Source organism: Equus quagga, chromosome 5 (genome assembly GCF_021613505.1).
Source record: "Equus quagga isolate Etosha38 chromosome 5, UCLA_HA_Equagga_1.0, whole genome shotgun sequence".
Taxonomy (NCBI): Eukaryota; Metazoa; Chordata; class Mammalia; order Perissodactyla; family Equidae; genus Equus; species Equus quagga.
In genome coordinates, this window is record NC_060271.1 from 83071613 (window position 1) to 83092760 (window position 21148).

At 37.8% G+C, this 21148-nt stretch overlaps 1 long non-coding RNA gene across 1 annotated transcript in view; it reads left to right on the top strand.

Moving 5' to 3' along the window:
* LOC124239088 (uncharacterized) overlaps positions 1–13209 on the top strand; it is a 31205-nt gene extending 17996 nt beyond the window's left edge. The window contains exons 2-3 of the long non-coding RNA XR_006888528.1: positions 12331–12515; positions 13055–13209. This is a non-coding gene — a long non-coding RNA (uncharacterized LOC124239088). The remainder of the gene's footprint in view (positions 1–12330; positions 12516–13054) is intronic.
* Positions 13210–21148: the final 7939 nt, after the last annotated feature.

Below are 21148 nucleotides of genomic sequence, written 5' to 3' on the forward strand. Positions count from 1 at the left end.
CCCTACTGGGAAGTCTTCATAAGCTGATTCTGCTTACATTGTGTAGGCAAATGGAGAGCTAACAAGAGATTTACTAAAGTTTTGGAAGACATGACAATTATGGTTTTTAAGGAAAATAGCTCTAATAGCAGGTTGAGGATGAACTAAACTGAGAGTAGTCAAGTCACAGAAATATCAGGAAGCTCATTGATTTAACAAATACTTTAATAATTTTTTGAGGGGTGGGGAATAGTCAGAGTAAGCATATTTATCTACAAATACCTTGAATTTTGCAGTGCTTCTGGTTTAAGTATTTCATTTATTCTCTAAAGACTCAGTGAAGTAGATATTATTATTAGATTACTCACACTTTATAGATGAACAAAGTGAAACTTTGAGAAGATAAAAGACTTTTCCCTCTTCCAGGTTACTAAATGGAGTGTTGGATTTAACTCAGGTATTTAATCTCAAAGATCAGTATTTTTTCCTACCATACAGATGGTTAGAAGTCAATTGCATTTTCAGCTGAGCATGGAAATTGTATTGTTGCAAAATAGCTGCAATAATTCACCTTTCTGAGTCAACACACTTGGGCAGTTCCCTCCCACCTTGACTCTGAACTTAACCATATGACTTCCTTTGGCTAATGGGATAATAGCAAACATTACTGAATTGAAGACTTGAAAAGTATTTGTGCAATGGGGCTCACCCTCTCTTGCTTCTCTTTGGATGTCTGAGCTTGCTGTGTGAAAAAGCCTTGGCTTGCCTTCTGTGTAACCAGAGACACACACCCAAACTAGCCCTGTTGCCCTGGTTGACTTCAAGACAACCACAAGATGTGAGTAAGGTCATCGTAGGTCATCTAGCCCCACTGAGCCAACCTAGACCAGAAGGATCACCCCAGGACTCACAGACTTTGCTTATTGTTTCAAGCTATTAACTCCTGGAGTTATTATGCAGCAAATACTAATTGATAGTCTAGTATAGGGTATTTCTGCAAATACTCTTTGATTTTGGCAAAGCAAAAAACAACTTATTTATTTCTACCAATTAGAGCAATGCTTTTCATATTTTGTCATATGGGAGTTATCTTGGCAACTTGTTAAAAAACTCAGACTTGAGATCACCCCTGACCTACTAAATTAGTATTTCTCTGGCAAAAGCCCAGAAGGTTGCATTTTTAATAAGCTACTCTGTGATTCTTATATTCACTAAAATGTGAACTAAACTAACATATTATTTTCCTTGTATCCTCACATGAATATCTTTTATTTATTTGATAAGCTACTGGAAATTAACTTTTAAACCATTATAAAAGAAGAAAATCACTGAAAGTTTTCTTTTTTCTTTATTTTTCCACATAGTATCATTCTCTGTAGTCTCTGTGGATTTATGGCATAAGAAGAAACCAAACACTTAAAGTGACTAAACTATTACTAAGTGACAGTGAATGTTATGAAAAATTGGCAACAAGTGTATAAGTCAAATGTTTACTTTCATACTAAGGTTAAGTTACTAGTGGAAAAGAGAAAGAAATAAGGAAGAAATGAAGAGGGAAATGGTAGGCATGAATACTCTGGAGGGAGGAAGGGGAGACTTTATCATTGGGGAGTGAATAGAGTGTAGACAAGAGAGAAATAGAAGGGAAAAGGGTCAACAAGAAAAATAGGATAGACTTGCTTAAGCATGACCCCAACATGGTTTAAGATTAATATGTACTGTAGCCATCTCAAGTTTCTTTTGTGGATTTACACAGTATCGTAGAGACAGCAAGATTCATGAAGCATAAAAGAACACTACAATGCCTGCTAAAGTACTGGTGTCTCCTAACCAAAGGAAAGGGGAGCTGAGAGCCAACCCCCAGTGAATGAGGGGGTCCAGTTACACTATGAGCTCAATTAAGAGAAAATCAACTGGCTCGTTATGATACACAAGGACATTCATTCTTCTGCGAGAGGGCAATGATTACAACTTGAATAGGAAAGCCACAAACCACTAATCAGAGCATCTCAGGTTTGACCTATTCAAGCATATTCCAAATTACCCAATTAGCTGGATTGCCAATAAGTTCCTTGTAGCAGTTATATTGGCACTGATGATACCATAATCAGTTGTCTTAATCAAGCCTTTGAAAACAAAAATGATGGGCTGAATATACTCATAACAAGGACTGGGAAATTAGAGCCACCAGGTCACTGCTGTTGGGTTACTCAATGTTCTGCCCTGGCAAAGCTTTCAGAGGACTGTGTGAGTTTTATTTGGTTTAACTTTGTATTGCCACCCACCCACCCACCATCTATTTCCTAACTTTCCAGCCTCCTATTTCCTAATTTTCCAGCGTCTCTTGAAGGAGCACCATTGCTACCTGGATGACCCCTACAGCCCTTTTCCTGGGCCTGAATTTACTGGCCTTCTTGAGCTGTTATCTTTGAAGCCTGGATTCTCTTCCCTCTTGTTTGCTACCCACCAGCTTGGAGCTGGGTCTATAATCCCTAAACTGAAGAAGATGGGAGATCAGGGACCCTCCCTGCTCTAGGCTTTTGTGGTGACGACAGAGTGCTTTTTGTTTGTTGGGAATTGATAATTGTTTGAGGGAAGGGACTATTCATTCCTGAAGCTCCAGAATATGTGCCTGGCACATGGTATGTAGTTACAAATGCTTGATGAATGAATCAGTAAATAAATGGGAAAAAATGACATTTTAGATCAGTCATAACACTGCACTAACAGAAGTAGGATGAGGCATTTAAAAGAAGTCTGACCATAGCAAACAGGGATCCTGTCAATCTTACTCATTTTCCAGAGCTTAGAAACAGGTCTGGAAAGGCATTTATCCTCAGGAAATTTGTTTTGAATGCATGAATATCAGTGGTATTTTTTCCCCTTTCTGGTGGAAATCATGAAAAAGGGCTGAGTTCCAGATATGGGGTAAGCCCAGGGTAGAGATAAAGAAAGCAGCCACAAACAAGAATTCAATATTCATTGGAACCTGGAGTCAGAGACTGAAAAATTCTAAAGGCCCTGGAAGTCAAGGTAATCTTAGGGAGGTCATTGGCCTTTCTACTGCATACAGAATGGGGGTTTGAATCAATCCTGTGAAGAGATTAAGACGCAGAGACACTACAACTGGGCCACTGGGTTACCCAATTAATTAAAATAACAATAATTGCAGTAACAAATGGGGAAAAAAAGGCTGAATGATTTTTTAACCATGGGCAAGTTGAGGAAAGATCCAAAGATTTAACATTTTGTCTGGTCTGTTTAAGCATTATGGTCAAATATGGATACAAAAGTTCAAGAAATTGTCTCTGTGTTGGTTTGGGTTCCTCTAGAAGCACACCCTGAGAGAAACCTTCAAGCATGGGTGGTTTCTTTGGAAGGCAGTCCCAGGAAAACTGGTAGAGAAGTGAGGAAGTGAGCTGGGGAAGGGACAGAAGCCAGTGAAGGTGTGCTATCAAATCAATTGCCTGAGAGCAACCGGAGCTCAGGCCCTCTAGAAAACTGGTAGACAATGTAGGACACTCCTCCGAGTTATTCCAACTAAAATGCCAAGAAGCTGGGACATTTTTCACCAACTCCCTGCTGTTGGTGAAAGATCTCCTTTTAGGGACATTAACTCTTCCCTGGTCCTGCAGGTAGGTCAAGCATGCTTCCTGGACAGAAAATCTCTCTGGGCAGACCATCACACAGTCCACTGCAGCCTCTGATTACGATGCAATAAAACTAACATCAATTCAGCATCAGCATAACTTGATTCTGTTTTTGCTTTTGCAACTGCTTCCCTTTCCCCTTCCTGCAACCAGGGCGCTACAATAACAAGAGGTAGTTAAAGAAGGCATTGTCCCTTTTCTTCTTGCTGAACTCCGACCTGAAGCAGAGTTGGATTACTTCCACAGAGCAGGGTAGTTGGATTTCTTCGCATCAGGTCAATAGGCAAAGTTTCCATGAGGCAACACCCTTGCTGATGTCCCCTGCCACCTCCGTCTCAGCACCTGTATAGAGGAACAGAGTTTCAATTCCCTAGACCCCTGGGTAACTGTTTGATTCTCTTGCATAACCTCTGACATTTCTGAAACTGCTTCCGTATTCTGGGCTCCAGTCTCTCTGCCCAACTTTCTGGAAACAATGGCATTATATTATGAACTACTTAAAGGCAGTCTGATTCCTTTGTACCAACTTTGCATTCTTTCCTGCTTCTAGCATTGCACCTGGGACATAAAAGGTGCTTAAAAATATTGTTGGGTGGGTGGATGGATAAGTGATGAATCAGTGAAGAAGCAAGTGAATGATTGATTCTTGTCCCCTATAATATTTTCTCTTGACCTGCATTGGGGATCAGTTTCTTTCACCATCTTGATCCTTATTCATCGTTACAAGTTATTCAACTTTCCCAAAATAAGGTGCTTTCTCTTCCCAAAGACCTTCTAGGATGTTACCGCTCAAGATGCTGGCTTTTGCAGTACTGTGTCTTGAACCCCAGGTTCCACCCTTCTCCTTCCCATGTCTTACTCTCTCAGTTCTACATTTACTTTCCCTACCCCTTTGGTATACAGGCACCTACTTATTAGAAATCAATAAGCTCTGGCCAACTATTATTATACCATTGTTTAGAGATATTTTCATTTTAAAAGATGATGCCAGGGTTAATCTAAAAGAAGCTAGTGCCAAGTTCTCAAAATTGGCAAGACACCTATTTTAGAGCTAGGCGCCCTACTGTGCCCTGATTCTGCCATAATATCACCTCCCTCCCTTTCCCACCAGCAGAGATTAGGCACAGGGATGTGGCTTTCCTGCCCTATCAACTGAGAGTAAATTATGTTCCTCCACAACTATTTACCTGTCTCATTCCCTCATTTTCTAACAAGAAGACAAGATCTAGTTTGGGGATTTCAACTCTCAAGTTCAGTAATGAGCCCTATCTACTGACTCTTAATCTTATTCTTGACATTAGATATCTCTGCTTATGTCAGAGTTCTTGCCACAGAAGACTGTACTACCAAGAAAGCCCCACAATCCATGGAATAAATCTCTGAGAAAAGGAAGGTGGGTAGGGTATTAGATTCTAACCAAGGGTTACCATTCAGGTACCATAGAATAGTCCCAACATGAGTAAAAATGACCCCAAAGTTCTGGATTCATATATGAAAAGAAAATGAGTGAGAGAAATAAGCCCCAGGTCTCTAGCAAGAAAAGACAATGGTTTAGGATCAGAAAGCTTAGATCTGCCAGCATGAAGAGGAACCCACATACAAACAAATCAAGGGTGGCACAACTTTGGACAATAACCAAACAGACTAGATGGATCATTCTCACCAAAAGGAAAACCTGAATGGTGGCAGAAGGTGACACGGATGGAGCTTAGGGTTCTGGGAGGGAGTAGAGCTAATTAGAAAGGAAACAGATTTCTCTAGAAAGATGCAGGCGATCTATCTTGATTTTAGTGAATCATTTTATGTAAGGCCTCACAAAATCTTACTTGCAAAATTAATTCAAATTGACTTGGATGTGAGCACTGTTGCATGTATTGAAATGTAATGATAAATGGAACAGGGCAACAATAGATGACAATATATCATGGGGAAGGGAGATTTTTAGTACAGAGCTTGAAGATCTGGTGTTTTATCTGGTCTTATTTAACATCTTCATGAATGATCTTCAGGAGGGAGTAAACAATAATGTAATAATGAAATCTGCACATTTAAATGGAAAAGCAAACCCCAGTGAAAGCTGAGAAATGACGCAAAGGAATATTAAGAAATCAGAAATTGGATCGGGAAATGAAAGTTGGATGGAAAGGAGTTGGATGGTGTGTGTATATATATACACACACGCCCCAATATATCTTCTAAAAATCACTGTAAACAAAGAAATTTTTTTTAAAAGAAAATCTTGAAAGCAATATATGTAGCAATATTGGAAAAGATTTTACAAGAGCGTGGGGCAAGAAGTGCCCTTAAGAGGGCACCTGGGCTGGTGTGGCCACATAGAGCAATAAAATATTCATTGGGTAGGAAACTTGGGAAATCTATTTTTTCCCTGTTCCAACCCTTCCAGACTCTCATTTCTCTGTACTGAACACACACACACACACACACACACACACACACTCATGCATGTACATTTCCTGCAGGAAAAGAACAATGTTTTTAAGGATTGGGCATTTTTTGATCAACTTGAATTTTTACCAGTTACTGCTACTGTCAGGAAAAAATCGTTTTTGTGTTTAAACCAGATCTAGTCTTTAGAAGGGAAGTCTAGGGAGTATGATTCAAGAGAGAACAAGTCAAAATTTAATTTCTCAAATGAGAAATGTAGTACCAAACGTACTACATTTTCATGACTCTCTCCCTTTCGTATAGGCCAGTGCTTCCCAAAGTTTTTGATCTAAAGACCCCTTTATGCTCTTAAAATTCTTGAGAATCCCAAAGAGCTTTGATTTATGTGGGCTATAGCTATCAATACTTACCATATTAGAAATTAAAACAAAAAATTTAAAAATATTTATTTCATTTTAAGATAACAATAAACATAATATATAATAACAGTATATTTTATGAAAAATAACTACATTTATCAAATAAAATAATTAATGGAAAATGGTATTGTTTTACATTTTTCCAAATTCCTTTAATGTTTGTCTTAATAGAAGACAGCTGAATTCTCATATTGATTTCTGTATTTAATCTGCTGGATATGTTGTCTTTGTTGAAATATATGAAGAAAATCTAGCCTTGCACAGATACATAGTGGGAAGAGAAAAGATAACACAGACTATCTGAAAGAGCCTTAGGGACCCCAGGGCTGGACTCTGAGGATCCTATTATAGGTCAAAGATTAATTATATCACTCATGATCTGTATATGCTGACATGAAATCTCTTAGTAAAGAAATTATATTTTTAACTCCCATTGTGTGGAAAAAACCTTTGATAGCATAGAAATATCTGAGTGTTTGGGATATATAGTGAGGTACTAACAACACTTTCACATTGAACATCTTCAGTTTTATAAAGCCACCATTCCATGAAGTCAGATCAGAGTATTTAAACAAATATAACTAGAAAAAGCTCCTGGGCTTACCAGCTTACTAGCGTGTATGAAGTTGAATATATTTTCCAAATTTACTTGCATCATTACCAGTAGGAGCTCAAGCAAACCATTTCCAATGCTGAATGCTTGATTTAGTTAACACAAATATGGAAGCTACGAAACTTGAAGGTCACTCAAGGATAATCTCTGGAACATAAACCACCAAAAACTTGAGTTGTGTTACTGAAGGAAATCCAAAGGCAAACAATAACACTATTCTGTAGAACGATAAGCCCAGAGAAATACTTTAAAATGGTTCCAAGTCAGACCATTGGGTCACCTTTCACACTGAATTAGCCAATGAGTTTGGAAAATATTTTTATTGTGCTGATGGATAGTTTGAATGACTTGATCAAATATTTGTTTTGGCGTTCCCTGCAATATTACCAAAGTATTCGACATGCATTTCTGATTATGTAACTACCTTCCTTGCTCAGATTTCTTCAAAGACTTCTCTTTGTGGTGTGATCCAAAAATCACATATGGGGAGTTTCTAAAACTGCAGAATCCTAGTGCCCACCTCAGGCTATTGGACTAGAATTTTGGGGAAAGTGGGTTCTGGAAATACGTATTTCTTTTTTTAGTGGAAGATTGACCCTGAGCTAACATTTTTTCCCCATCTCCCTCTCCTTTATATGTGGGATGTCTGCCACAGCAAGGCTTGATAAGCAGTGTGTAGGTCCGCACCTGGGATCCAAACCAGCTAACCCTGGGCTGCCAAAGCAGAGCTCACGAACTTAACCACTATGCCACTGGACCAGTATACAACCCTGGCAATATACATTTTTAACTTTCCCCTCGAGTGAGTCTTTTGGTATTCAATTTACAGAAAAAACCCTCATCTTAGTGGGATTAAATGCAAGATTCTTCATGATCAGTCCCCAAACTTCCCAGCTTAATTTGATATTGCTCAACTCAACACTACCCACCCCAACTATGTATAATTCTCAAAATGTCCCCCATTTTCTCATATTTCCATGCCTTTGGACCTGCTGCTCGCTTGGCAATGTGTTCACCCTCAGTCTCAGGTGCATTTGGCCAACTCTTATTCCTCTTTCAAAAGTCAAGTCAATATCAACTCTTCTGCGAAGGTTTCCCTGACTTACCCAAGGAGTGTGGCTTCTTCTTTTTGTGTATTGCACCTCAATTGCAGGCTTGTATGATTTACCCCATTGTACAATGTGTTCATTTTCTTGACTACATCTCTGCTGAACTATTTGCTCCTCAGAGGCATAAGCTATATTTCTTTCACCCACACATCCCAAACACTTAGCCCAGTGGCACAAACCCTGTACATGCTAAATAAAATTTTTTGAAAATAAATGTAGTAGTTCCTAGAAAATATAACAGTAAGGGGAAATTCTGAGAGCATGTTTTCAAGTTTAATTTTTTCTTTCTAAAAATTTTCCTTAGTTGTAGAGGAAGAAAATTAGAAACATAAGGAAAAATAGAGAGAGAGAGAGAGGAAAAGGGAGAGGGAGAGAGGTCATTGTATACAAAATACAGGGATATAAATTAACTTTATACAAATAACATATGAAGATGAAAAAAGGGGAGCTGCCACACACCTTTGCATACTCATTAGTATGCAATGCAATAAACAATGGATTCCAACTTCAAACTTGAAACAGTAATGAGTCAAAGCAATAAGGTGAAAAATTATAGAAAGTGTCTATTAGCATGTGCATCTGCCGTGGGACAAAGCAACCCAGGGAGATGCTTGGGAGAAAATTCCAGTGCTGAGGTCAAGAGCAAAGAAGTTATTTTGAAATGAGTGAGAGAGGAAATAGAGATTCAGGATGCCTTGAACATTTTCTGCAAGGTCAGAATGGAAAACTGAGCTGTTCCAGAACGGCCCCCCCCACCTTTTTTGATGATGAAGATTGGCCCTGAGCTAACATCTGTGCCAGTCCTCCTCTATTTTGTATGTGGAATGCCATCTTGGCATGGCTTGATGAGCCATGTGTAAGTCTTTGCCCGGGATCCGAACTTGGGAACCCTGGGCCGCCAAAGCAGAGCCCACGAACTTAACCACTATGCCACAGGGCTGGAGCTGCAGAACGCTTTCTTAATGACAAATGAACTCCAGGTAATATCTGTAAGGGTAAGTTCATCAGCATCTTGTGAAGTTTTCTAATGGCTTTGACTCACTGTTTGACTACTATTCTTGGTTTTGTTGATAGCTTGTGATCCAGGATAGTTAAGAAAATAGTTAGAATTATCCCTGGAGAGATAAAGCACTGTTAGCACATCCAAAAATCTCTAGACCTGTGAGCGAACAGGTCCGTTTCATTCCTACCCAGATGCCATAACAATCAATGGACAGACCAAGCCTGCTAACCGTGTGAAGCCCTGAAACTGTCATATTCTCTAATTCTAGTGCCACCTGTGCGTGTTGGCTTGACTCTTTTTGGAGAGATTTACTGTTTCTGCTTTTGTTTTTTTTCAAGCTAAAGCAACCAACAGCCACAGAAAAATCATTCCTGGTTGCTCCTAAAGAAGAAGATAAAAACATTGTACATGATCCTTGTATGTTAAGCTTTTACATATCAATCAGGCTCATTATGGTTTTTAAATAGATAATTTGACAATTAATCTGATGTCAAAAGAATCAGTGTCATTAATAAAACGTAGATTGTGGCTCTAACAAGCATTGTGACATTATTTAAAGTCAAACCTTATTCGCTATTTGTTGCCAGTAAAATTTGGCTTTAAATAACATGGTGAAAATATTTGTAAAACATTCTATTTTCCAATACTCCCACACTCAAATTAAATCAAACTCACCTTTCAGCAAAAAAAGTGAACTCATTAAATAAGGGGGGAAGCCTCCTCAATAACATAAACATTTTGCAATTCAGATTGTGTTGATGTAACCTCTCTCTGAATTCTGGCAATAAAGTGTTTAGCAAATAGCCAGGAATAGAAAAGTTAACGTTTATTAAGGACTTACTGTGTGGTAAGCATAGTGGTTTTCTTATGTTCTCCAGATGCACAAGAGGGCTAGAGTGAAGATGGACAAAGGCAGCAGCAGATCCCAAGTCCAAGAGTTATGAGAAAATAAAGCACATTCATTTGAGAAGTGAATCTGATTTACTTTTAAATAACTTGGAAACGTGATTTCCCCATAAATGGCATTTCTTTGGCTGCTACTTCCATATAAGAGTCAGGCTAGGGCCTATGGCTAATTTTTAGAGCATCATTCCTCTCACCAGCTGTTTACTAGTCACTACTGATGCATTTTGTCTGTCCTGAGCAGAGAGTTTCAAAATCTACTGACATAGGTTAATTTCTTGCGATTCTTTCCTTTTCCTGGGTGGCTGCTGTGAAGGCAATTCCTGTTCTGATCTCAGCCTCACCTCCTTGCTCCTCACTGCCGCTGCTTTGATCCCAAAGCCCTTTCCCACTGCTGCTTTGCAACAACCACAACGTCAACAATAACACAACAAATTGGCTCAGAATGCATTATTCAGTTCCAGGCAATTTTCAAATAACAAAACATAAACAAATATGTAATGAACTGAGTCTCTTCTTTGTGGTGATTAAACTTAGCTGTCAGGGATTTCCTACATGTTAACCACAGTGCCAGAAAATAAAGTACAGGAGTGGAACATAAATATCAAAAAATTACTTAATGAATACTGTGAAGAAGCTGAGACATCAGCTGAATCAGGAGAAAGCATTGCTGATTGCAAATCATTAGACTGCTACTCAGCTGAGCAAATTATTATATAAACCATAACTCACCATGGGGAGTACCTGCAGCGCCTGACTCCTGCATGTACACTCCGAAGGTGCTGAGGTTTCAGAGGTGATACATCACCGGATGAATGTCCACCTATGGTTAAGCAATGCATGTACACGTGTGTGTCTGTACATATATACGTGGGTATGGATGTTTGAGTGTGTACTTACAAATGTTATACGTATCCCTTTATTAAAAGAACCATTGCTTGGCTCATTTAAAGCAAAGTTGAGTGTTATTACTTGAACAACATTTTTAAATTATTAATAGCAGAATTTTGCTTTCATGGTTGATATTTGAGTTTAGAAATAAGATCACAGAGCCTTGTGTATACACTTAAGAAATCCAGCACTCACTCAGTGAGAAAATTGCTAACCTAAATAAATCAGTGTGAGAGGGAAAAGTCTCTTTTATCTTAAATTTGAAAGTTCTGATTCTACTGGAGGTTCATGCCATGTTATGATTCCTCTATCAGGGATGCAACTCTTTACAGGGAAGAGGGCGTGTGTTCCCTGCTACAACCCAGCAGTGAGGACAAGGGAAAGAACCCCAGGAACCCAGCGACACACAGCTCACAAGTAAGCACAATATGAGGCATAGAGCCCGTGTTGCCCCTGGACCTCAGCTGAACCAGATGAGCCATAATCTTTGGACTCATTTAATCCTCCAGGCGTATATGACAGTGATGTTAGGACCAGAGAGAGGTGTGTGTAATATCAGAGAGGAGTTATCAGTGGACCAAATACATCCTTGCACACACAATGGTGGCATTTAATTAAAATAAAACAGGCAATTCTACATTCCTCCTTGGAAGGTGAGTTCTATGAAGCCAACTGCCATGTACATTGGGTCCTGTTGGGGAGATGGAAGACATATGCTACCCATACCTTTTGGAATTGGACATGTCTGGTTGGGTTTAAATAGGGGCTCGGAAAAGGCCAAGTAGGAATGTTTGTACATGACAAACGGAGTCCCTCTCTTCATATGGTTTTTGCCAAAGAAAGGAAATTAGAGCGGATGCCTTGATGTTGGTCACATACAGGACATGTGCCTGGGAGAAAACCATGGCTGACAGATGCTGGCGGATCTATTTATTCACAAGAACCTACATTTATTTAGTGCTCAGTATATGCCAGGCACTGTGTTTGATGCTTTATAAGGAACATTTCATTTAATTTATATAACAACACTATGAAGTAGGTACTATTACTATTTCCACTTTTTAGGAATGGAAACTATTGTAGAAAATTGGTAGAGCTGAGGTTCTCACATAAGCACTTTGATAACATAGCCTACTTACATAAGCAATAAACTGCCCTCCCTCCTGGATTAGTGTGTGGCTGTGATCCTTTGGAGGGTAGATGACTTGATCCTTTTGTTAGCATAAGGGCATGATCTTTCAGGCTTTCCCTACTCTCTACTTTATGCCTACAGTCACAGAGTTATCCTTTCCTACACATGCCATCCTCCCCCCACCCCATTTAGTTAATTTTATTGGTGTTTATAATGATTTCATAGCGCTGGCTGCACGAGTGTGGAATACGTGAGCACTCAGTTGTCACTGGCCGAGGGACTTAGCAGATGGAGGCAAGATGATGAAATGCTCTGGGAAGATCATTCGGAAGAAAAACTGCGGAATAGTGTAAAAAGGAAGATTTGCTGCCTATGAAACAGGAGACAAGAAGATGGACCAAGAACCATGGGTATATTCTTAAATAAGCAGAACAGATAAGCAGCATGTTCCCATTATAGTTTCAAACGGTGTAGTTCTGTCTGGTAAACCATGAGGCACATGTTGGTAATAATAATAATAATAATAATAATAATAGTCATCTATTATTGAAGTCCAATAAGTATTAGTTCTCCTCTTCCCTTGAGATAGGATAATATACTCTTCCAAACCAATTTGAATCAATTGCATATACAGTTACACCTCCACAGAGAGACAGAAATATAGTATATTCAAAGTCACTGCATATATCAATGTAACGTATATCATATTTAGACAGAAAGAAAGACTTGTTAAAGCAACATTCTTCAAGAGGTGCCTGGGGACATTACAGTGCTGGACCTCCTTGTCCCAGAGCTCCTGTGGGATCAAGTTCTACTAGCTCACGGTGGTTACTGGCTGATAACGCACCCTCGATTGGCTTCCTTCCCTTTCTCACTTCCCCACTGCTCTACTGGTGTTTCCTGTGATCATTTCCAAAATAAACTACTTACATTCAAATTCTTGTCCTAGGGTCTGCTTCTGGGGACACTAACCCCTAACAGCATCAGAAATACATAGTTGAAATATGTCTGTATATAAAGGGATAAAGAAGCCATGGAGGTTGAAGAGATCTCTTATAGAGAGAGTATGAAGTAAGAAGAGAAAAGAGAAAAGAATCTTCCTTGAGGAACACCAACACTTAAGGATCAGGATGAAGATACTTCAGCGGAAGTGTCAGAGGGAGCTGCAGAGAGACAGGTGAAAAAGCCAGAGGGGTTACAGGGGGAGTTATTTTTTTAAAGATTGAGACTTTTGAACTTGTTAATTGTTGATGGAAAGAATGCAGTAGAAAAGAAGAATTTGAAAATGCAGGTAAGTGAAAGGAGGAATAGTCAGTGCCGTAAGATTCCTGAGAGAATGATGTGAACTTGGATCCAGATCCCAAGTGGTGGGATTAACTTTGCAAAGGAGTCGGTAGGTTTGGTCATGGAAAATAGAGGAAGTTTCTATCTAATATTTTGGGTAATTGGGTATTTGGGAACAACAAGATAATAAATTGACTTTCCCTTCTAGTTTTATCTGAACATTTGACAAAATAAAGAGCATTGGCTTGACTGAAACGCAGAACAAAATGAATTTCATTTTTTTTCCTACGAAACTACTCTGTCATTCTAAAGAGCAAATTGTATAGACATGGAATTTGAGGAGATTTGTTTTATTTAATATTAGGTTAAACTCCCTTTCTCTATTCATCAAATTTAATTGGAACGGGGTCCCTAATAAAGGACCTCCAAATGGGGAAATAGTCTGGTGATTCTCATAGATTTCATGTCCTATGTGGTTATAGATAATTTCCACATGGATCTTATTGAATTATATTAATTTTAAAAATTCACTAGAAGCCTAAAATATTTTGATTGGGACTCTTTTTTGACCAGATAAAAATGACATCTGGTCTTTATGACCATGATGCATACTCTTGCAATCATAATAGAATTTTAGATCTCTGTCACTGTTAGAACTAAAATTACACTGAATATACAATGATTATTTACTTCTTAGTTCCAAATTTTTGTACATATCCAAATCTTTCTGTTAGTCTGTTATTCCTTTTTTTATGGAGACAACCTATGTTGAGAAAAATAATTGTAGGGCTACTTAAACTCTGGTCCATTAACCATGGACCATAAGCATCCACATCATGGTGCTAGAGGTTCATATGGTTAATATGATCTTGGATGAGGGATTAGATTAAAAATTAAATTTTGAATGCAATATAAAACACTAAAAATTTTTAGAAGCATTAAAAAATATAAGTTCTCATGTATGAGTTAGAAAAATCCAATCTTTACTTTGATCTTAGGGCCTGCTAGGCTGTAACAAAATGTATGCCAGAAGAAGAAAATGTGACCCTACTCTCCATATATAAAATACTTATGATTAACTCTAAATATTCTCTCCATCGTAAAAGGATGGGGCTCAGTTATTCTAGTACAACCACTGTGCTATTTATAAAGATTGAAAACTTACATTCAAATATATATAAGGAAACTATTTGGAATCCCACATAGAAATCTATTTCTTTCCTATTTTGTAAGCAGAGTTTAGTAAAATCAAATAACAGAACATTGTAATAGTTGAATTATAGAAACAATTAGATTTTGGAAAGGTGTTTTCCTCTCATGTCTCGTGTGTGTGTGTGAGTCTGACTATCTCCTTAGCATGGTAGCGTTCTACCAAATGGGATTGGACAATTCCTTTGCTAACTACCCACTTCTCCCCACCTGCACCCAGGAAGATTATGAAAGCAAAAGGGAGGAGGTGAGTGGGGAGGAAACAGGAATTATTTAAAATGTATAAAAGTGCTGGAATAAAATGAAGATTCAAAACTCTTCTGGTTAAATTTAATATTTAGTTCAAACTCATTCACTGAGGAAATCTGTCTTCAAATGGGTCATACTGCAGAATATGATGACTCCAGTCACCTATCCTAGACTCTATATTTGCTATAAAGACTATTGTGACGTGATGATAGATGAGGAAATTTACTTCTATAGTCTGTGGAGGAGTCAAGTGCCAATAATTTAAGACTTTCCATGATACAGTACTAACTTTGTATTCTAAGCAATCACAACCTATATTTACCCACCTGCTGTTTTTATGGCTTAGAAATCACACTATTTGTTGGTGATAGTAATTTACTATGTGATGGAAGAAGATTTTCCAATTACAGACTTGCATTGAGTTAGGGAGGGAACTAAAATACTTTGCCCCACTCCTCTTGATAAATAAAAATAGTCCATTCAATAGATTAAGGGTTCCCAGGGAAGTAGGACTCTTGGTCATTTTTAGAGTTTTCATTTGTGAACAAAATCTGTGGGAACATATGCAAATTTTAGATGAGAGAAGCCTGGAAATCAATTTTTAATAATTAGAGGAGGGTGCTGCCTATAATAGTTAGAAGGATTTCATCATGTGTAATATCTTCCTACTGGCTTTTTCAAAATATTGTCTACTAAAAAACATTAAAATTATATTTTTCTTACTTTAGGCTTTTGACAACTACCTTTATTATTTTTATCGTATCTGTGTTACATTTGTGCTATTATTTGCCTAATATGTTTTCAAATAAACTGACTTTATAATTATTTAGTGTAGAAGTCAATACTACTAGTGATATAAATCCCACACTTTGGAAAACACTGCATTAAAACAGTAATTTGCAGCTAAATTCATTGGCAATGTTCTATCCACATTTTACCACAATTTGATGAGATCTAAAAATGTTATTGTTTCCTTTTTCTCAATATCTTAGTGTTGGTTGGTTTCAACTCAATAATAGTTTAAGTTGTGTTTGAATCATTCTACCACCAATAATATGGATCCATCCATATTTAAGCTATATGTTGCTAATAAATTTCTCTCCATCCTCCCATAATTTAAATAGTCTTTTTCATTTTGCTCAACTCTACGCCCAATTGCCAGATATAATGAAATGCCTGTGAACATGGATTTCTCTATTTCAATGACATTATTCCACAAAAAGAATAGATGGCCCATTTCACAGCTTTTAAAAATATCCCTATATTTGGATTTGAGTGTTCACTGTAAAATTATCTTAACTCATATATTTTTGAAAATTTTAATAATAAAACATTGGGGGGAAAAGCAACTTATACTCCATGACAGCCAAAGCCATACATCTTTGAATTTGTTCTCAAGTTAGTGGTTAAAAACAAGCAAACATGCTATGGCTAAATGAAAATATTACCAAACTTTCTACATATAAGTTGTGGGCTCTTAGAGTCTTGGTCTAAGTAACTCATAGAACCCTAAGGAAGGTTATAAATTTCTTGAGGTACTGATAGATATTGATAAGTGAACATACTTGGTTCATTTCCTCTACCAATAGTTACAAGTAAGTAATTTCAACTATTAGAAGTTTTTTAAAAAAATTTATTATCTACATTTACATTATAATGAAAAGTTCCTGAATCTTAGTACCGGAGAGGTAGCAAAGGTAATATTCAGATAGAAGGAGGATGTGAACTTGAAGTGTTGTGTGTTAGCAGTTCATCCCTTTCTGCTCATTCTGTCTCAATTTACTCGATATACCCTCTCAAGAAAATATTTTACCCTGTTGATTACTTTGTGAATTTTTATCTTAATTGCCAGTGGTAAAGGTTCACCTAAACTCTTACATACATCTGTATAGATGGGGACGTTTAAAAATCCTGTAGTGATTTTCTGACACATTTGCAGTGTGATATGGAGTCCTCTAATATACAGCAAGCATTTGCTAGACACAGAATAATACATATGACAGCTCTGAGGTGGGAACAGTCCTCATTATCTTTCAAAAAATAATAGTGAGTCATTAAATAAAAATTAATGATTTTAATGAATAATCATTGGAACTTGCTGTTATTAAGGAAAGACAGATGCATTGATTGATACACATGGTAACATGCCCTGAAATATGACTACCTTGAGTCTTTACTCTTCTCGATTGACATGCAAGCCATAATAAAGCTTTTACTGTTATTCAATATCAGCAATGGCATTAGCAATATAATTTGAGTTGCTTGGTGGAGGAACCAAAACAAAGATTGTTGAATATTGTTGTTTGATTTCAAGTTTTAAGAACTTAACTTCATTCAACTTGGTTACATCAACATTCCTCGAGGGAGAAAAGGAGCTGAGCAGAGAAAAAAACCAGAATATGTGAAGTATGCTCACATGCATTATTATTCTCACAATAGGTTTTCAAAAATTGAATTCTCAGTTAATTATTTGGAATAGGACAAGCACAAAACATTCCATGACAAATATTTTAAATCTGGTACTGAAATAGCCTGTTCAGACAGGCAGGCATACAGCAGCTTTTCAAATTCATTTCAAATTTTCTCCATTGCAATAATTAATTACAACTGCTATGGTTTTTTAAAAAAAACTATGGTGCCTGTTCTTTCTAATACCCTATACCTTAAATCCATGTCGTCTAGTGCATAGATGGGAAGATTGCAGATGTTTTCAAGGATAGCACGTCCTTCCTCACCCCTGAAATCTCTGATCATTGACCCCTGGTGTAAAACAGTCCATTGTCCACGTGGCACATGGATTGTGCCTTATTTTAGGCTTTAAAGTTTCATGGAATTAGCTTGACTCACAAGAGTACTGGAATATTTGAACTTCAGCTGACATCCTTGAGGATAGATGATTTCAAGGAAGAATGGCCATGGATAGTCCAGAACACACTGGATTTGTCTGGGTCTAAGGCATCTGCCTCCAGAAGTTGTTTCTTTAATTGAGGAAGTCAAGGCCATACAATCTATGGGTCACCTACCTGAACAAATAGTCTAGTTTGACATGCACATTAAGTCAAAGGGATTTTGAAGCAAACAGAAAGCAATATGGCTTACCATGTGCACTGATAAATGCTGTTGATAACCTCAAAGTTCTTACACCTATTTGAGGATGACATTTTAAAGCATTCCAGTATTTTTTAAAGCTTTTCAGAATGACAGCAAAGTTGTTGTTTTAAAAATTTATAAAAATGTAGAGTGAAAATGGGAAGTTTGAAAGACTAAGAATAGTTACCATAGAATTTTAGAGTCAAGGAACTGAAGGAGTATAACAGAAATAGTAATAATGCCTGGCACTTCATCTCTTTGTCTAATCAACAAACATTTAGTCAGCTTGTACTGTGTGCCAGATGTTGATGATAAAAAGATAGAGAAGGCACATGCCATGCCTGAAGGAGCACAGGGACAAGAGAGAGAGATACACAAGTAAGGACACAATAGAAGAGAGATATTGACGGGAGCTTTGGGAGCATAGAGGAGAGTCCAAATCTGTTTGAGGACTGGAAGACACTTCTTCCTCTGAAGTCTACTTATTTCCTTCTCGTGGTCTCCTCTAAGTGGCACTTGTGTTCTGCTTAATCCTTTTGACTTTAAGTGGCTGATGATGGCATTGGATTGGAGTCTGCTGTTCATATTAAAGGAAGACAAAAATTTATCTCGAGAGAATTCGCATTAAACATATCTATTCAACAATTCTTAGTAGAAAATTCCCAGTTGAGAATGTGTCAAGGTGAAAAGTACGTGTGCTCTCTCTATTTAACTAGATGATTGTTTGGAGTCAGACTAGCTGTCCTCAAGCCTGCTTGCACGTTACATTCACCTGCAGAACTTTAAAAAAATACCCTGTTTGGTTCCCACCCCAGAGAGTCTGATTCAAGTGATTTGAGATGCATGGAGGGAATCAGTATTTTTAAATAGTTCTCTAGTTCATTTTGTCCTGCCAATTGTTGAGAGTCTTTGGTTTAGATTAGTGACCGTTTCAACCTATTCTCAGCTGATTTGGGTAAATCCTTACACTTTCAAGTACCACCTTAGCAGGACTAATTGCTTATTTACTAAAAACACAAGATACGCAACAGCCTGAATTCACCACCACAGCTTTTGCTGAAGCCTCAGAAGACTTGCTATTCTCCTTACATTATTCTCTTTTCCTTGAAAGCCGGTTATAACTCTTCTAGTATAATAGTCTGCTTCTCCTATTCTGCGCAGGTTTCCTCATCCAGTTTTTAACATGCCTTTTCACTGTGAACTGCTTCAATTTTCTCCTTACTTTTTGAAAATAATATTATTTAATTGTAAAATATAAAATATACGTTTTTATAGAAAATTTGCCAGACAAAATTAAAAGCAAAGGTTACTGCAAGAACAGGCAGTACTGGGGCCAGCCCAGTGGCGAAGTGGTTAAGTTCGCAGGTTCCACTTCAGCAGCCCGGGGTTTGGCAGCTTGGATCCCAGGTGTGGACATGGCACTCTTTGGCAAGCCATGCTTTGGTAGGCATCCCGCATATAAAGTAGAGGAAGATGAGCACGGATGTTAGCTCAGGGCCAGTCTTCCTCAGCAAAAAGAGGAGGATTGGCAGCAGATGTTAGCTCAGGGCTAATCTCCTAAAAGAACAGGCAGTACTACTCTGTGGCACATATTTTCAATCTTTTCTTGTGTGTTAATAGACAGATTAATATTTTATTTACAAGCCTAGAGAAACCTACAGTATCAAAATATCTTTTATAATCAAGATTTCAACTGAAAAATTTTATCTTGAAGAATTCCAATACTTATAAGTAATCTTGTAGCTCATAATTTTTAATGGCTGCTTGGCATTCCATTGAATATGTAATTTTTTAAACAGTCTCCTATTGGGGGCATTTAGGTTGGTGGCTTTTTTCTTTTTTGCTTCAAAGAGTCTGTAGGCAGATTTTGTTCCTTGATGCCAGATTAGAATCTTTGGGGAATTTTGTTGTTGAGGAAGATTGGCCCTGAGCTAACATCTGTGCCCCTCTTCCTCTATTTTGTTTGTGGGATACCGCCACAGCATGGCTGATGAGAGGTGTAGGTCCATACCTGGAATCCGAACATGTGAACCTGGGCTGCCCAAGCAGAGCACACCGAATTTAACCACTATGCCACTGGGCCGCCCAAATCTTTGGGGACTTTAAACCATTCATCATGATTTTAGTATTTCTCAAGTGCAATTTTCTTCCATACCATTTTATGCTTTCTCCTTCTTTCTTTTAAAAAAGCTGCCTTCTCTGCTTTGCTTTTTCTTGTCACTCATCCTTTGGCCATCAGTATGAGAGTCATTTGGACTGGGAATAAACACCAGGGCAAGCTCCTCTCTTACTAGTGGATCTCTCTTTTGCCTCCAGCACTCCTTATTCCAGGAAATATTGGAAGTTTCTGCTTGAATCTCTTCCTCTCTTTTCCTAGGCTCTTTCACATATGGGTCAGAACTGATATGCTTCAGTGTGGTCTGCATCTTGCAGAAATTCTTAGAAGTTTTTGCTACTTGTATACCAATATCCCTAGTTCTGACTGCTGATGTGGATTTGTCTTTATATGTCTATCATGTCAGCCCTGAGAAGCAGTCCTGCATCAAGATTCCAGATTCAGACACAAATGAACACTAGTCAAGCTTCCAGCATTTACTTGCTTTATGCGTTCATGCAATAATTTAACTCTCTAAATCTCAGTTTTCTCATCTATAATAGGAAATAGTAATTATACTTAAGTTATAAGATTATTATAGGGATTAAATGAGGTAGTGCTTGTAATGTGTATAGCACAATGGCTGACATGAAGAAGTGCTCAGCAAATGTTAGCTTGATGATGAGGAGGAGGAAGATAATGATGAAGATGTTGAAGATGAGGATTTCAATGGAAATCTCGGGTTGCCATTGTGCCGAGAACCATTTAGTGAGGAATGAGTAAAAAGGAATCTGATTATTTTATTGGAAGCACATTGTTTAGAACAAAAACGAACATAGGTTAAATTACAGAGCCAAATAAGTTATTGAAAGCAGGTTTTTTTATTGTTTTAAAATTGAATCGCTCTGTATCTACAAAGTTTTCTTATATCTTAAATACGAGTATGTTTCTAACATTTATAATCCCAAAACTCATGCTGTAACTTAAACTATGTTATGGGCTAAATTGTGTCCCCCCCAAATCCACAGGTCGAAGTCCTACTGCCCCATACCTCGGAATGCAACTGTATTTGGAGACAGAAACTTTAAAGAGGTAATTAAGGTTAAATGAGGTCAT